The following is an 18,100-nucleotide window of genomic DNA, read 5'->3' as shown; positions in this document are numbered from 1 at the left end:
GCAGGGCACGTCTCCAAGATGAAGGACCACCGCCTCCCTAAGATCTTGCTCTATGGTGAACTTGCCACTGGCTGCCGCAAGAGAGGAGCCCCGAAGAGAAGATACAAGGACTCCTTGAAACAACATCTCAGCCTTGGCCATATTGATCACCATAACTGGTCTACTCTGGCCTCCAGTCAGGAGGTCTGGAGACACACCATCTACAACGCAGCCGTTTCCTTTGAGAACACACGCAGGATCACTCTCGAGGAGAAAAGACAGCGCAGAAAGATCCGTGTCTTGCTGAATATACCACCTAAGGTGTCTTTCTGCTGTGTCTTTTGCAATCAGATATGTCTATCTTGTATTGGCCTTTTTAGCCACCAGCTTGTAACAAACGTGGATAGAGCCTTCCTAAATCTTCGTTCGCAAAGCCCAGCCATGATGATGATGATGAACAACAGCCAAGCGGCTTTTGAATTTTTTCCAAGTCTTTGCCTCACTGTATCTTTTGGCAAATAGTTTCCCAGGCTTAATACCTTTTCCTTTTTATCTACACTGCAATTTCAGTGTCATTAAATTCTCTCTCCATGGCATGTTCCTTGATTAGGAAACAAGACCACACAGTTTACTTTCACTCAACTACTTCTATCTCTACCATCTCCCTCTTATGGTTTTCTTGCCCAAGTGTTGATGATATTTTCCAAACTCTAGAAGGAAACTATTTCAATAATACATACTTGATAGGGTATGTCGTATACTCCCTGCAGCTCTACATCAAGAAAATTTGGAAATAAGCTCTATCTGTGTGGATATCTCTAGAATTGTAATAATTTAGAAAGAATTTGGTATTTTAAATCAGGATTTTGGGATTTTCTTTTTTATATACAATGAGAAATCTCACACTGACATTCAAAGAGATATGTTGTTAGGAGGAATCTTATTTATGTTGTCTGCTCAACAATAATTGCAAGAAAAAACAATAACAGTAAAAACTAACTAAAATAGAAATTATCAAAGATCAGTCATGAGTCAATAGAATGCTACCTCTGTCCACGTGCATGTTATGCAATGTCTATCTTTATCCTTTGAAAGTCAGTCTGAAGTGGAAAATAAAGAGAATTCTTTTTAAAAAAATTACAATTATACATTCTGCCTGAGAACAAAAAACCCCAGGATGCTAGCCTTGCTTTTTTGTTTTCTTCTCTGTAAGCTTAGTGACAGCAATAGCAAAGGCTGCATGCCCTGCTTGGATATAAACACTGAAGGATTTGCTGATACAGAGAAGTAACCTCAAACAGCTTCTCCACAAGAGGCATTTTGTAGTGTTCTATTCTTACAAGTGCCTTTTTGAATGGCTACTTTGGAACTATTTCTCCAGGTAGAGAAGCTTTTAAATGTATTTTCATCCATCAACTTTAAGAGTATAACAGCATAAGAATCCATGAAATTCAAACACAAATATCTACTGTTCAGAGAGTATACTACTAGAGAATTTAGAATGATAGACTAAAATTTATCTTCTGCATCTAAATCTGGTCCCCGAGAAGTCAGCTTTAGATCCTTTCCTTAGCATAGCATAGCTCCTTTCCCTACAAAGAAACATCAATGTACCTGTTTTTAAAATAAAGAGGATTTATATTTATGTATATTATATATATTTTATAAAGAGCGTTTATGAGGATCAGAATCTGGTCTTCAGTGAACATTGTTTATAAAGAGCTGGAAATATGTACATGGCTTCTTGGCAGAGAGCAATACCAAAGGAGAGGAGGCCTCTGGCAGGTAGAACCTCTTAAGAATGTCTTGTAGTGGAGGCTCCTGTTTAGGTCCTATGGCTACAGGCATTAATCTATCCCACTATAAATGTCTGAAGGTTCAGACCTCAATCTGAAAACACCATGCCTCAAACAATGAAGAAGAGTATCTTCTAGGACAAAAATCCCACGTATTTAGGACAAAGCAGGAGAGAGGATAACATGGCAAAGACAAATGCAGTGCCCAAATGCTGCTGCTGAAGTGGAACAGACATCAATTTAAATTCAGACAAAAAAAACCAAAAGAGACTTGTGCAAAAGTTCATTTCTATGTAAAGTGAACAGAGCCATATAGAGAACTCAAAGATTTGGTATATGTAATGGTTTATAGTCTACTATCAGGAACAAATTCACATTCAAAATACTGAGAGTTCTCATTACTAGGAGCCTTTTTTTTTTTGAGACAAGTATTTGAAAACCTTCAACAGATAAGAAAACTTTCTGTCATGTTTTATATATGTTTTTGCAGGCAGAAAGTACAAAAAAGTCCAAACAACCAGTGAACCAGTGAAAATTTCACAGTGATAATGGTTAATCAAAATGGAAGGGAGAAGATATTTTCACAGAAAGAAATTGTAATTTTCTATATTTAAAAGGGTTTTGGGTATTTTTGTTTAAGCAGGGAGGAAGTGCCAATTTCAAATCTAAAATTGTAGATTATTGGCCACAGTTTTCCACTGTTTTACCTATTTTACTCTGCAATGTTTTGGCAGGCAGGATATACGTGGCTGTGAGGTCAATTTGAATCAACATACCACATATGCATAGGGATCTGTGAGTTTTAATTTCAGATTATAACATATTTTATAAAAGTTCTACAGACCTCACAGTAATACAAAAGTCAAAACACCTTCTGCCCTCTTCCACGTTATGTGTTAAGCATTAGATCAGGAAAAGCACAAAGCCAGTGTCATTTTCCTTAGGAACTTCACCACACTCCCTCCTACTGAAAAGGTAGCAGCAGTACTGCTGCTTACTAAGTGCCAGCTGAATAGAGCTCAGACTAATCACCAAGCACTCAGCTGGGTCTTGCAGTCCATGCTGGGCTCTGTGCTACTGACACTCATACCAGGCAGTTGACACCACTTTTTTTATAGTTAGAAGAAAGGCAGTGTCAGCTTTACAGACTAATTACCAAAGTGTTAATACAACCAACCATCAGCATTTTCTGTAGGCTTTGAGGTAACATTGTCGTCAAAATTCACGTAGAAAACTAGTACAGTACTATAGACTACTTAGCATGGCCTACAAAACTTCTGTGAGGCACAGAAGCACTGATGAAAACACAGCTCTGACTATTGATGTTCTATGTAAATGGGAGGGTTAGAGGAACTGCAAAGATGGAAGATGCACCAACCAAAAGTACTGCACCAAAGTACTGCTGACAGAGCTTTGACCTTGTCAACCAAAGGGTATATCTGCATCTGGATTACCAAAAACAAATTGACCATTTGTTTTTATTTGTATTTCTATACAAATTACTCCTTTTTTTGTTTGCTTTCAATCATCCTTCCCAGTCTTTGTCAATAATTCATTTTACAACAAAGTAGGGAAGTCTTTTTCAAAGAGGTAGCAAATTGTGAAGGGTGCAGTATATAAATAGAAGCATCTCTGGCCTATAGAAATCACTGTAAATTAGTGATAGTTTCAGGATTCGTGATGTATCGGCCTTTAATTCTGGGAAGAGGAGAAATGGGTCATCCTTTTCATGTTGTTCTACAGAGAGTAAAATCTGTTGAAATAACATGAGCTTGTTAGATTCAGTTGATAATTTCTACCCTTTTCACAGACTGTCAAATCAGTCAGCTGAGAAATGTAGTGCTAAGGGTATAAGAGAATAATGCAATCAGTGGAAAAAATACTGAAAGATATTTTTAGACAGGTCAATACAATGAGGAAAAAAGTCACTATGTATTGTTGAACAGAAGTTAAAGAAAATATGTCCATTCCCATATAGTGTTTGAAATCTATAGCAGAGACACCATGTGTTTTATGATCAACCACATATGAATTTAAGTTTTTATTACAAAAGGACTTTTTCAAAGATAGTTGTTCAATGTCAATTTAAAAAATACATCACACAATGTTAAGGAAACTATTTAATTGCCCAGCTCTTTATCTAGAGCAGTTATTTAAACTTTAGGCCCATGAGACAAAGAAATTTGTTACCTCAAATTTGTGGTGTTGCTTTAGCAACAGAAAGAAGAAACCTTAAGAATAGACTAGGGACTGCTAATCCTGAGGAACTCATAAAGCAGCCAGGTGAAACAATCTGTCAGTCCTGGTCACAGACACAGTGCTTGGTTTTTTCTCTCCCTTTAGTAACATTCAAAATGACCTGAAATTAGAGGCCTATGAAATTCCAAAATTTAAAAATAAAGATATTGCCTTTTTTTTGGTTCTTTCTCCATTTTGGTAAGTGATCAGAAGTCAGCTCAACCAGCAGCATCAAGCAAAGCAGATTCCAGGCTGCTCTTTGTGGCCTGATTCTACAGCTTCAAACAGACTGGAAGTAGCAGCACAAAACTGGAGCATAACAGCCTAGATTACCTTCTAGATTACAGTTTTACCTGCAAGATGCTTCCTTTGCTACCAAATTGTAGTTGAGTTGCCTTAGAGCTGCCTCAGATGTCCTATGGCTTCTATAAAGTAACCTTATTGTTTTTTTTTCACATACTGTTATATGATATAAAGAAACAGACATCCCACTGTAGCTAGCTAGGAACTGTGCCTAGTGCAGCACTAGAAAGATGAAATATCTGAGGGGTGCCAGGCCTGGTTTCACTTCAAATAAGTAGTATCCAGAATGCTGTTTAAATAAAAGGGTGCATGCATTAGATATTCACATTCTGTAAGACAGCAATGAGATGTTCAATTAGTTTGAGGGAGAACAAAAAGCTTATTAGCATATTTATCATTATACTTTAAAATAAGATTGAATACTCATTAAACATGCATAGAAGAATGTAAATGAAATTAAATCGTCACAGGCAATTTTCAAACACACCACTTCAACCAAAACCTTTTGCCATAGTGCTGTGTTGAGATTAAACATAATGTAAACAGATGTTTTTCCACTGCCTCTGCAAAATAGCAATTACATTTGCAGGGCTTACCTCTCCTTTTGACCCTGCTACCACCTTTTCATCCCTACTCCAATGATATAAGTAGGCTGCAGTCTCTTTCTAGTCCAGCTCTCTACAGCCTCTGCTAACAGCTTGTTTTCAGTATCAAGTCCTGAAATCATTAGGTATTTAATAAAATCTTTAATTTTTCCCTTTTGTGATTTATAGTCTATTCAGAATAGCAAAGGGTGATTTGAAAAATCGTGTTCCTTCTGAGTACTCTGAGTATGAAGGCCTTTGTTAAGGAGAGCAAATTAATTGTGGTCTTTTAAATTACTACATTTAGAAGCTAAATCTTTCCTGATACTAACACTATGTACCAACAAAATAAAACAGCCTTTTGGCTTATTTGCCAAATTTATGTTGTTATTACTTATTAGATATAGAGTTTCATTGATGAACAGCATGCTTTAAACACAATCACAGATAAGTTCAGTTTTCTTTTGATTTGATTTATCATAGGAGTCTTGCATAATAAGTTCAACAGACACAGGTTCAACCTTCAGCTTATCCAAAAGCAGGAACTTTCCTTTCTAAATATCCCTAACTATTCTAAATTTACATTGAAACTTTACAGTTTATATCTAGTAAGAGTACTCTTTGAACCTGCTATATTCACCACTAGGAGTTTGGCTGGAGAAAGATTGACTAAAAGCTGAGAAATTTTCACAATTTGCACTAATGTCATAAAGAATGTTGAAGGAGTAATCCTAGCCCTGAAAAAAATCTCAGTAGCAAGTATGAAAGATAGAAAAGAAAGATAGAAAATTATGTTTGTTTTGCTCAGTTTGCATCATTTTTGTCAAAAGAGTGGTCTGTTTATGTCTACAGATTAAGAAATTAAAAATAGCTTCCCATTTGATAACATACACTGTTCAATTAAATTGCAACTATAGCTACAGAAAGGTAGGGGAAGACAGTGGTAAATGGGTCAGGCAAGGTGGAAAAATACTGTATTGATGTTCATGCTGTAAAGAATTACTTTACTGTGACATACTTCATTATTCATGCTGATGTTGGTTTGGCACAAGAAAACTGTCAAATAGCAAAAGTCTTAAAACTCAGTAGTAAGCAGGCAAATTCAATTAATGTTCTGATTTTACAGTGAATTTATATTTCACGTTTGAAACACTAAAATGCAAAAATTAGACAGAATTTTTTTTAATTGCTTCAAAAAAGTCAAACCAGCAAAAAAGGTCCAAAGTAGTCTGAGGGGGAAATTTTGAAACAGATTGAAGTGTTAAAATACTGAGCACTGAAGTGTTAAACTTTAGTAGTTTACCACAACTGTGATCCACAGTCCCAGAGTAAGTGTTAAACTGGCACAGAGAGAGAAGCTACTGGTAGAGTTTTGGGAGAAAGGCTGCTGTAGGCAGCTACCTTGAAGTGAAGTTTCAGACCTCCTCACCTTAAGAAACCACTTCTTTACAGATTGAGGAAAGTTGTCCAAATCCTTTAGGAGTATAAAGTTTAACACTTGTCCTTCTCAATATTTCTTGTTGGTGAGTTTGGCAAGTTTCTATGCCTGAGAGGCAGAGGCTTTCAGAGACGCTTTTTCCTCATGCTTACTGTGGGACTGTGGATCACAGTTGTGGTAAATTCACACTTCAGAGGACATGTTTAGAATTTTCCATTTGTTGCAAATTTAAAGGAAAAATACTCTAGATGTGGAACTGAAGATTTCAGAGTTAGCGGCAGAGTCAGTAAGTTCACATAGATGGGCACATGGTCACCACTGCCCATTCCGAGCAGCCTGAGTGCAAGCCAGCTCCATCCACAAGCCTTATAGCTATACCATAACTAAACTGTTCTTTGTCAGGGTGTCCTTGGGATGACAGCTATAAGGACCAGATATGATTGCTTCTGACAGGCTTCAAGCAAAAGGAGTGTGAGCCCATCGGCTTCGGCCTGTGAAGACATTTTCTCGAAAGTGGTATATCTGGGCTTGATCATGCCTTTTATCTGTGTTAATGGTTCACTGATCTTATTGGTGTCAAGCCATATCAGCACTGTGCTGTGTTTTGTTACCCAGGTATGTGACCCTATGGTCAATGTTCCCTACTTTGCCAGTGCCAGCAGCCTCTGTATCTTGGTCCAACAACAATCTCTGGGTTTTCTTCATTTCACACCCTCTGCACAGAGTACCTGTCCTGAGTCGTTTTGCAAGTTCACTGTCCTGAAAACTCTTTAGTCCATTCCCCAGAAACACTTCTTTCACAACACCTTAATAATACTAGCGAACAGGACATACATCTTAATTAGAATAAAACAACAAACAAACAAGCCTTTTTAACTGCATTATACCAAGCACCATTCCTTGCCAAGTGACCACATAATCTTATTGTTGTTCCTCCTGTCATTCCTCACCACCTTACTACCCAACAATTATTCTATGTCTGTAATTAGTTCACACCGCTGCAACAAGAGATACTAACTCAACACCTTGGGACTGTCTGAACATTTCCTAAAATCAGAAGGATTTTGCAGGGGACAGCAGCCACTGGTGGCAACTGCTTGGAAAGTTCCTCATGAGAAGGAGTCCCATGTCCTTTTGCTTCAGAAAGTCACTTAGCAACTCCTAGAAACCAACAACTGGTTTCATTCCTGCTGTCTCAGGCCCTTACCTAATGAGATCTCTGGCAACAAATACATCTTCCCTTTCTCAATGCAGTTCTCCTCGTATCAGTTCAAACTGTTAAAAGTAAGCCAGGTGAGCATGATTTGCTCATAATAAGCACCTAATGTAATAAGGAATGTCTATTCCATTTAAATTAAGTAAAGATTTCACACCCTTTCATTTTTGAGAAGCATTCATCGTAGACAGATATTCATTCTTAAAATGAGACTACTAAGTCAAGCTTGGCCAAAATTATAAAATTTCTTTACATTTCTTTATTGTTCTATTCAGAAAAGACGTCAAATCTGTGCTGCAATTTGCTGTGCAGTACCTGAAATACTACAAGGTTTTTCTTCAAAATTTAACCTATAATCATATTATGGGTTTTCTCACATCAAGATAATATTAGGTAGTTATTCTACTTGTTCTCTGTGCATACTATAATCTTACTTTGTAAGCATTCTTGAAAGCATGAGATTTAAAGGACTTAGAGCTTTATGGTTGTTTTACATCTGTTCACTAGTAGAAAATATTGGATAGCTGATCTCTTCTCTCTAGTGAACTCACAAAGCCTTTTATAAGCATTATTGGAATTACAAACATGAAAATGCTCTTTTTTAGGCTATTAAAGACAGAATTAATGTAATAAAATGTCTAAACATCTTTTAAGTGGTAGACAATACACTGATTATATTTTATTCTATTTTCTAGCTTAACAGAGCCCAAATTGGTTCAAAACCAGCATTTAAAAACCTCTGCAATTGAACATAATAAAAATTGCAATGTCCCATACTCAGCTTTAGGAAATGGTAGAACAAAAGTTAATTGTACACCATAAATTGTGGATACACAATTACAGGATCACTCTTTGTTTTTCTATGACCCTGTTTTCAATAAGTCCACTGCAAAAATCCAGTTTGTGGAAAAGAATGAGGGTTAAATAGAAAATGCCGTGTCTGTCTAGAGGATCCTTGCAAGGGTTTGGTTGTTCTGACTTTGAGGCCCCAGGAGTGGGATTAGGAAAAATGCTGGGCAAGAAGAGGAGGATAAATAAATTCCCTCTGTGCTCTGTCTTGCTTCTGCAAAACAGATGTGTTAGTGCCTCTTATCTGACAGGCATATTCCACATAGCAATGTGTTAGTATTTGTGGAGGAAGAATTTGTGGAGTGGAAAACACTTCAGAAGAACCCTTAAATGCTAAAGAGAGACCCTATGAAATCTTCAGCAATCCAAGTGTGAGTTGGATGGATACAGCACTGGTCAGAGCCAGCAGGGCTTCATGAGAGGAAAGACCTGTTTATCAAACCTGATTTCCTTTTATGACAAGGTAACCCACTCAACTGATCAAGGGAAGCCAGTTTGTGTAATCTTTTTGGATTTCAGTGAAGCTTTCAATACTGTCTCTCACAGGATCCTTCTGGACAAAATGTCCAGCATAGAGCTGGATAAACACACCATGTGGTTGATGAGTAATTGGCTCAAGGTTTGGGTATAGGGGTAATAGTGAACGGGGTCACATCAGACTGGCCACCTGTCACTAATGTGGTTCCAGAGGGGTCTGTCTTGGCCCTTGTGCTATTCAACATCTTCTTAAATTACTTGGATGCAGGACTGGAAGGGATACTAAGCAAGTTTGCAGATGACAAAAAACTGGGAGGAGCTGTTGACTCCCAAAGGCAGGAAGGCCCTGCAGAAAGACCTTGACAAATCAGAGGACTGGGCAATCACCAACCATATGAAGTTCAAAAAGGGAAGGTGCCAGACTCTGCACCTGGGATGGGGTAACTCTGGATGTACAGACAGACTGGGAAATGAGATGCTGGAGAGCAGCGTTGTGGAAAGGGACCAGGGGGTCCTGCTCAACGGCAAGTTGAATAAAAGTCAGCAGTGCTCTGGCAGCCAGGAGCACCAACCATGTCCTGGGGGACATCAGGCAAAGCTGGTCAAGGGAGATGAATATTGTGTGCAGTTTTGGTCACCACAGTATAAGAGAGATATTAAGCTATTGGAAACAGTTCAAAGGAGGGCGACAAAGATGATGAAGGGCCTTGAGGGGAAACCATATGAGATGCAGCTGAGGTCACTTGGTGTGTTCAGCCTTGAGAAGAGGACAGTGAGAGGTGACCTCATTGCAGTCTAAAACTTCCTCGTGAGGGAAAGAGGAGGGGCAGACCCTGATCTGTGCTGACCAGTGACAGGACCTGAAGGACCTGAAGGAATGGCCTGAAGCTGTGCCAGGGGAGGTTTAGGTTGAATATTAGAAAGAGGTCCTTCACCCAGAAGGTGGTTGAGCACTGGAACAGGTTCCCAGGGAAGTGGTCATATCACCAAGCCTGACAGAGTTCAAGAAGCATTTGGACAGTACTCTCAGGCACATGGTGTGACTTTTGGGGATGGTCCTGTGCAGCATCAGGAGTTGGACTCAATGATCCTTATGGGTCCTTTCCAATCTAACATATTCTGTGATTCTGTGAAAATTTAAGAAGTGGAACCAGATCATGAGTCACAGAGAGAATAATGCTACAGGCTCTCATTTTGGACATGACCCCTGTTTCATGTTGTTGAATCGTTACCATTTTCAGATAATTCTATTTCCAATGTCCATACATCTCCCAGAAAATTGTTTAAGCCACCAACTGCTCATCTGTACAAAATGTTTTGGATAACCTTAGCTGTGTGAGCCAGGAGACAGGCAGTTTACTGTTTTCTTTATTTAAGTTTGTCTCATTGAACAATAGAACTTTCTACTTGTGGCAGTTTGAGCCACATTAGAAATCTAAGATCCAATTTTCAGGCCTTCCCGCACCCCTTCCCACAATTTATACTAACACTAGAGAGAAACTTTCAGGCCAGAGGCTTCTATAGGGGAAGGGGAAAGTATATACATTTATTTACATAAATAAATATACTGTACAAACCAAAAGCAACTATATATATATATATATTTACATTTCTGTCAGTCCTTTTAGCCCCTCCCATTAACTTTAGTCCAGGAAGAGCCTTTCAAGGCTGATATGTAACGAGTCTCTCTCTCGTGGGAGTGTTCTGGGCTTGAATGCTCCCCCTTCACCAAGCTTCAGCTGTTTGTGGCAGTTTTTCTCCTCACGAAGTCCAAGAAGATAGCTTTGAGTCTTTGTTCCTCGGTCTGCTGTGTAATCTCTCCCTCTCGGTCTCATGCCTTGGTTCATAGGCTGCTGCAGTGTAGCTTATCAAGTGGCTGTGTCCTGGAATCTTCATTCCTCCACGTCAGTTTTCGGCTGCCCCCGGTCAGCTTCAGCAGGCAACTCCCGAGCTCTTGGCCTGTCTCCAGTTTCTCCTGGGATTCTTCTCCCGAGCGCCGGGCCTACCTCCTCTGACCCGTCTCTTGGCTCAGCTTCAGTGCTGAGCCCTTCCTCCACTTACAGTGGAGGGAAAGAAAAAGCCCCCCTCTACAGCTTCACTGCAGAAAAGGAGGGGGGAGAGGGCTTGGCTGCAAAACCTGCCTCTCTCCTCTTACCTCAGGTGCTGTGAATCTCTTCCTTCACAGCACACACTCCAAATGCTGCTTCCAACTCTGGCCCAAGCAGAGCTGGGGGAGCCGCAGGGCTCCCCTCTGGAGGGGAAGAGAGGGAGCCCAGCCACCCCTTGGCCTTCTCCACCCTACACACAGCAGACACCAACAACACAACGCCAAGACTGCCAACAGCTTCTGGGGATGTGATACATGATTTTGAGCAGAAGTGAACAACATGGACAGTGACTGGCTCTCCAGGGAACACTGCCCTGGCACCCAATCACCTCTGAGCCCCTCGAACTCTCAAGGAGGGGCCAATTTCAAACCATGATAACACTGCAGTTCAATATCTGAAACTATATGAAAAGGGAAACCTGAGACAAAAGAAGCAATCTATTAAGAAGACACTAATTTCACTTATAGATAAATTAGAAAAGAGAAGTTATTTCCTTGGGCAGACAAATGAAAACAGTAACACTCAAAAAGTCAGAAAATAAACCATAGTAAAGTATGAGGACGTGGGAAGCTCTTTCCATTGCAAGTAGCAGTCCAGAACAGGTACAGCATACAAAAAGTCACCAATCACTATCACTGTTGAAAGTTTAGGCTCAGAAAATCAGTGGTTGGTTCTAAAAAGGGCACCCATATCTCACACATCTCAGGCAACAGGCACTATTTCCCTGGTCACCCACCCCAAATACTCCACATAGTCCCTGACCAGTCAGGAGCAACTTCATGGAAACAGGGTGTTTTAGTTGCCATGCCTGTTGCTTAGTCATTAGCCTTCTTCCCTCTGAAGACTTCTACCAAGGATGCCAATTAATGCAAATGGCTTGTAATTAGCAGTGATGATTTTTGTAATGTGGATACCTTCTCAGTATGAACAGAAATGAGCCACCAACTCATTTCACATGAGGTAACCATCAGGAGGTAAAGATTTGCAGTTAATAAAGGCCCATGTGAGAACGAAACCAGTGACTCAGAAGAATAATGCATTGTCTTGCAATACTGGTCCCCAGTGCTGGCACCACTAATATAACTGAATCATTGTCAATCCTTTTAGTGAGAATGTGAAAATTCTCTAAACATTTACTTCACATTTAATTTCCTCAGAGATGCATGTTGTGTGTAATACGTGTGCTGCCTCCTGACAGGGCACCTTCTCCATTACTTGGAGGGGAATTTAATCCCTCAGTATGCCTTCTGTTTTCACCTGTCCAGTTCCACTCCCATCTCGTGCCAGCACAATGCCTGTGTCTTCTGCCTTCACTTTTGCGCTGCTAATCCTCCTCTTGACCCTCTTCGGCACCACTTCCCTGGTTCTCCTGGAAGCAGATGTAGAAAGGCTGCTAATAAATAAGTTCCAGTATCTCCGTTCTCTTCTCAGCTCCACTGAGTTCTAATTTTACTGTGATTTTGAACTTCTTCACTTGACTCATTCCCTTTTGTTCCTTGATCCCTGTTACTGTCTTTTCTGTAGTCACAACACTCAGTGATTCACCTCTGAAACATATGAACACCTGGTTCGTATCTGTTTTTATCACCCATAGAATATGCTAGCTGCCTTCTCTCTCATTTCACATCCCCTCAAACACCTTTCTTTGACACAAAACATGACATAACACTCGAGCTTACTCCACTGCCCCAAACACATGAGCTCCCACTTAGTCCTTCTTCTCTTTTATTGGCCGATCATGGATCAATTATCATGGATCAATAATCCTTTGTGGCTCCTAATTGCTATTTTTTTCTCCCTCAAAGACCATTCTCTGCTTTCCCTCCTCAGCCCAGTGATGACCCTCTCGTCCATGTGGTAAAGGTGGCTGAAAGCAGGCCTCCCCCACTCCAGGTCCTGTTGCAAGGGCACCTCCGAGCTGCCCTATCCCTGCTCCAGGGTGGCACCTGCAGTCAGAGCCACCCTCGGGCAGACCCTGGGTCCCTCTGGGCCTGCTGTGGGCCCTGCCCTAGACCTGCCCACCACTATCCTACCACAAAACTCATCTGTCTCTTGCCTTGCTGCCACCATTGTTCAAATGGTGGGGTTCAAATGAGGGTTCAAAACGGGGGCCTCTGTCTCCCAGGATTCCCCCTCCACCAGTCCCAGCCAGCCCTCCCTCATGGTTCAATCCCAGGTCTCCCTCCCCCGAGTCATGGCTCTCCAGCACCTTCCCTTCCTCCTGTATTTTGAGCTCCTTCACTTTTTCCAGAACTCCTCTGTAAACCCGTGTTCCTACATACCCGCTTGTGCCATGACTGACCCTCCCAAGCTAACCTTCTAATTATTTGTAATTAGCAATAACAAGAAGGAATTGACAAGAAGTGGAGATGATCAGATGTGAGTATGAGTTCAGTGCAAATGCTTAGAGAGACAAAAACAGCATCACAGAAGACTGAATAATCCTGTAATAATTCTGTGTACTTTCCTCTTTCCATAACCACTGCCTGACACTCTCATGCCCTGTGTCCTGTTATGAGATATCTAGCCTTGATTGTAAGCAGAAGCCATCCACTTTTATATCCACAGGTGCTCAGCACTAACAGAGGTCAGGGCATCTGAAAATCAAACTAGGTTTTTAAATTTTCTATGTAAAACAACATCAAACATAACTGTTGCAGCCTGTGCTAATCTATAATACAAGGCTTTTAAATTACCTTGAGCTTGTCTCAGCTTCCTTGGATTCCCTGTACTAAAAAGTCCAGCCTTTCCTGTTCTACCCACTTATTGCACCTCTCATGCATCTTTTACTGCAACTATCCATGACTTAATGTAATGGCAGACATGAGAATTTGGCCTTGAGGAAGATATGCAAATTGCTTTTTTTTCCATAGAAGATTAAACTTGCTTTGATGACACAACTTGCTTCCTTTTTCCCGCTCTCATTGACTTTCCCCCTCTGCCACAGTCTACTCCATAATGCAATATACTTTCTCCTTCTTCTCCCATCATAGTTCCGTTGTCTTTATCCACTGGAACCAGAATCCCACTATAAAGGCCCTGTCACTTTCACTTCTCCTATAAAGGGTATTCCAAACTCATAAAATTTCTTTGAAATTTATTTATTTATAAGAAAGAAGGAAAAAGTCTTATCATAATAAGCTATAAATTACAGAGGTGACTTTATCAGCAGAAAATTTTATATGTGTAGAATTCTCATGAATTGTCGGAGTTTACTATTAATTTGATTCTAATTCTTGTCTCTGCGAAATCAGTGAAACATGACCAGGAGCAGGTGAGGCCTCCCTGAGGTGGAAGTAAGATTGAAAAAGTGACATCAAAGCTTCTTTTATTCATCTTATTAACACTGTTGCTGTGGTGGTCATTTGATGTGAAATACTGTGAACTGAGTCCTTCTGAAGAGAGGTCCACCAGAATGTCCAAGGTGTCTGAGACGACCAGGTTTTAAAGGGGTTATTTGTATTACCATAGCTCTTTGGAGCATTTTGTCTAGGAAGAACTAGTTCTGTAATGGGTTATCAGCCCCAAAGTCCTTAAATCCAGGTAAACAATTTACATGACCTGGTATTTATTCCCCAGTGTGGGGAATGAGACAAAAAACAGTCCACCTCAGCCTAAGATTCTCAGTATGGAGAGATACCCATGCACCCATTCACTCACCCCTGGAGAACACTTGTCTCACCTTTTCCTTTATCTGACTTTTTTAACAATCAACAGAAAATAAGCAGTCATTTTCATGATCACTCAGTATATGTAAGGGAGGCAGAGTGTGGATTAATCTTCATTTCTGGCCTGCCACATAAGAAGTCAGCCCCACAATCTGGCAAAGTCTGGGTGAGTTCATTCAATTCTTCCACTCAGAATCCTTAGTGAAGGCAACCATGAAATACCTTATTGCTTTCTAACCACTGAAAAAGAGAGTTTAGAAACTGCTCAGCTGGGACAGTTTAGTACTAATAATGCCTCTGTGTAAGGTACTGTTTTCATTAACTCTTGTATGTTTTCTTCATGACAGATCAAGGTGTTTCTTCAAACAGTAAGCAGGAAAGGGCATTAAAATGAACCATAAAAATGATCAATCAGGATAATATCTTACTCCTGTTCAGATCACATCTACTTGAGATAGATGATGGAAAATGTTTTTTTTCCCCATGATTTCACAGTAGAGGAAAAAACCAATTTCAAATGTAGCCTAGTGCTATGTCAGTATGACAGAATCTTTCAAATCAATTTTGTTTCCATACTGAAGCTAATTTACATGGATAAATCCCAGAGGCTAAATCTTTACTTTCTATTATACTAATTTCCAAATACTCATGATCCATGATATTTGTCTCCAAATTTAAATGGATTTAAATATGTGTATTTTAAGGGAGTTTAACCTCTTGATTTGCATGTATTGGTCTAACATTGTGGTAATTAAATCAAAGATATGTCTGCCACTATTGATATTACTAAGGCATAGAGAGAATAAAACGAGACCAAAACAAAAAAAGCTGTGGTCTATGCCATAAATGATTCTAGTTGAATCCTTGGGTATGCATATAGCTGGGGGTTCATAATTACTTATAAGAACCTGTAATTTTTTTTAATTCACATTTACATTTAGAATCCACTTAATCAGGCACAAAATTCCCTATTATTGATGGGCAGCTGAAGGATCAATATGACTGTTTGCAGAAGTAACAAAATAGCTTTAAAGTGACAGAATCTTTTTGTAGTTTCCTTAGTAACTTGGAGAACGTTGGAAACTTTCTTCAATATTGCAAAGTACCATATACCTGAGCTCTTTTTTTTTTCTTATATACGTTACATAAAGTGATTTCATGAAATGGAATAATTTCAGAACTCTTAAAAGGATTACAGAATGCCCTAGAATATCTGAGTGATTAGTGGCATCACTGGGTCATATATTTTGTTAATGTTGAATCATGACCTATTTGAATAATCTTTTTGACTTATTTGCTACTGGCAGGTTAGTGCACTGGGTCGTACAAGTATGTATGTATATTTGCAAAAATATATTTTAAAACTTGATAAACACATTTTGATAAAAAAGATTTGATAAGAGACTGTTTTTTTCTTTTTTTTTTAATTTGACCACATTATTTCCTGTGCCCACCACTCACACCAGAGAAATGTGTGTGCTTTTACCTAATCTTTTAATCCCCACATTTCCATTCAAGTACATGTGATCCCGAGCTAAAGTTTTATGCTGTGTTTTCTCTTGGTTTCAAAAGAAAAGATTAGAAGAATTGCCTGACAAGCACAAAATGCTGACCATATAACTGTCTTTCAAGAGAAAGTAGGACATTTGTTATACAGAGGATGCGGACAAGTACTTTTCTAATATTAATCTTCCAATATGCAGAATTACAACAGGGATGTTATGTGTTTAAATACACCACAGTGTCTTATTTAAGACAGGATCCAACCTGGGAAAGAATTGGAGAATCTTTGTTCCTGATAGAAGTTCTCATACTAAGAATTTTTAAGTGGCTTTCCCTCCTTGGGCTCAGAGTCTAGGGCAAAGGTGTACTTTCAAGAGGGTATTTCTCCTTAACCGGATCTAAACATCTTATTTTGCAATACGAAAATAAAAAGTGAGGTAAGAATACAGAGCAGAAGCTGCACTAAGCAGCACTAAGCATAAGTTACATAAGGATTTAGAAACCACCCAGCATCCTGGTACCACACATGAACACTGCATACAAATAGCTATTCATTTAACTTATTTTAGTGAGGAGTATTTCAACTGTCCACAAACACCTAGCATCCTACAATAGGATTTGGGGCCTTTACATTCAGTTTTAAAAATCCTACTTTTAAAGTCGGTTTATTTGCTTACACCAGCCTCAATTACAGCAACACAAACATGATTTTGGTACCCAAAGAAATTACAGCAGCTGAAATAAAGGTTCGTACTTTTTCCAGCACATAGACAGTCAAAATAAAAGTGCCTTTTCCATTTCAGGAAATATTATAGCTCAAGTAAATTTTGTGTTTCAAATGCACATAAACTGTATGCTTATTGGTATCATAAACAAAAAGGGAGATTTTACTTTGTAAGAGAAAAGCAGCTGGTAGCTGTACTGTATGTGTGCAGGAGAATTAGGTAAGTCATGGCCTCCCAGGAATAAAATCAGCCATTATCCCTTTAAGAAAGTAGACAGCTGGGATGCTGAATTCTGCTCACTATAGCAAGTATATATTTAACTTCACTGAACTGCCTAAAGTTACATTAGCGAATCCATCTGAAGAACTCAATTGGGCCTTCCTGTCTAGACTTGAAAAGTAAATAAATATTACCTAATGCACGGTATTCAATACACCACCACCAGTCACATTTATAGACCCTTGCTGCAAGATCAAGCAAGCCAGTGATAACTCCTCTGCTCACTATTTTGGGTTGACATCTGTACTTTGTTTAGTCTGCATTTTATTACTCTGACTGCCCATTCCTTGCATTCAGCTGCTTTGATTGATACACTGATGGCAATTGATGTCTGCATTTAAGAACAGACCTTCATTCTAGGTTGAGTAAGCCACTGAGCCACTACTTGGTGTTGCATCAGAACAGTAACTTGAAGACTCTATGTGCTTATATATGTCTAGGAGCTATGTAGTATCTAAAGACAAAGAAGTCCAGCTCCACAAGTAAGACCTTTTGTCCTCACATGGAGTCATGAGTCCTCCACAGACCCACCTCTGAGCCAACTGACAAATGGCATTGCCTTCAGTTTTGGAAAGCAATTACTCTTTTAAGTGTATGCTTAGGAGCAGTGGGATGGCAGAAAACAGCAGGCTATTCCTATGTTGTTCACAGCTGTTTTGAGCTACTTTACAGAAAACTTACTGCATACCATGAATCTTACTTTCAGTTGTTTAATGTTATCAGTTGGGTAAAATAAGCCCAAAGTTGACACTAAATCACCCTTTAATCTTATCACCCTTTTGATTTTACTTTACTGGGTTTACCATTTGACACAGTAAAGCACAATAGAGGGGCAGTGATAGCTATAGTCAATTCATTCTACCTTGGAGTAGAATGGTGAGTATCACCATTGGTGATACTCACTCAGAATGGTGGAGTATCAGGATACTCACTCCCT

This window comes from Manacus candei, unplaced genomic scaffold (assembly GCF_025592945.1).
Source record: "Manacus candei isolate 608988 ecotype Guabito, Panama unplaced genomic scaffold, ASM2559294v1 h1tg000024l, whole genome shotgun sequence".
Classification (NCBI taxonomy): Eukaryota; Metazoa; Chordata; class Aves; order Passeriformes; family Pipridae; genus Manacus; species Manacus candei.
This window is presented reverse-complemented; position numbering follows the sequence as displayed.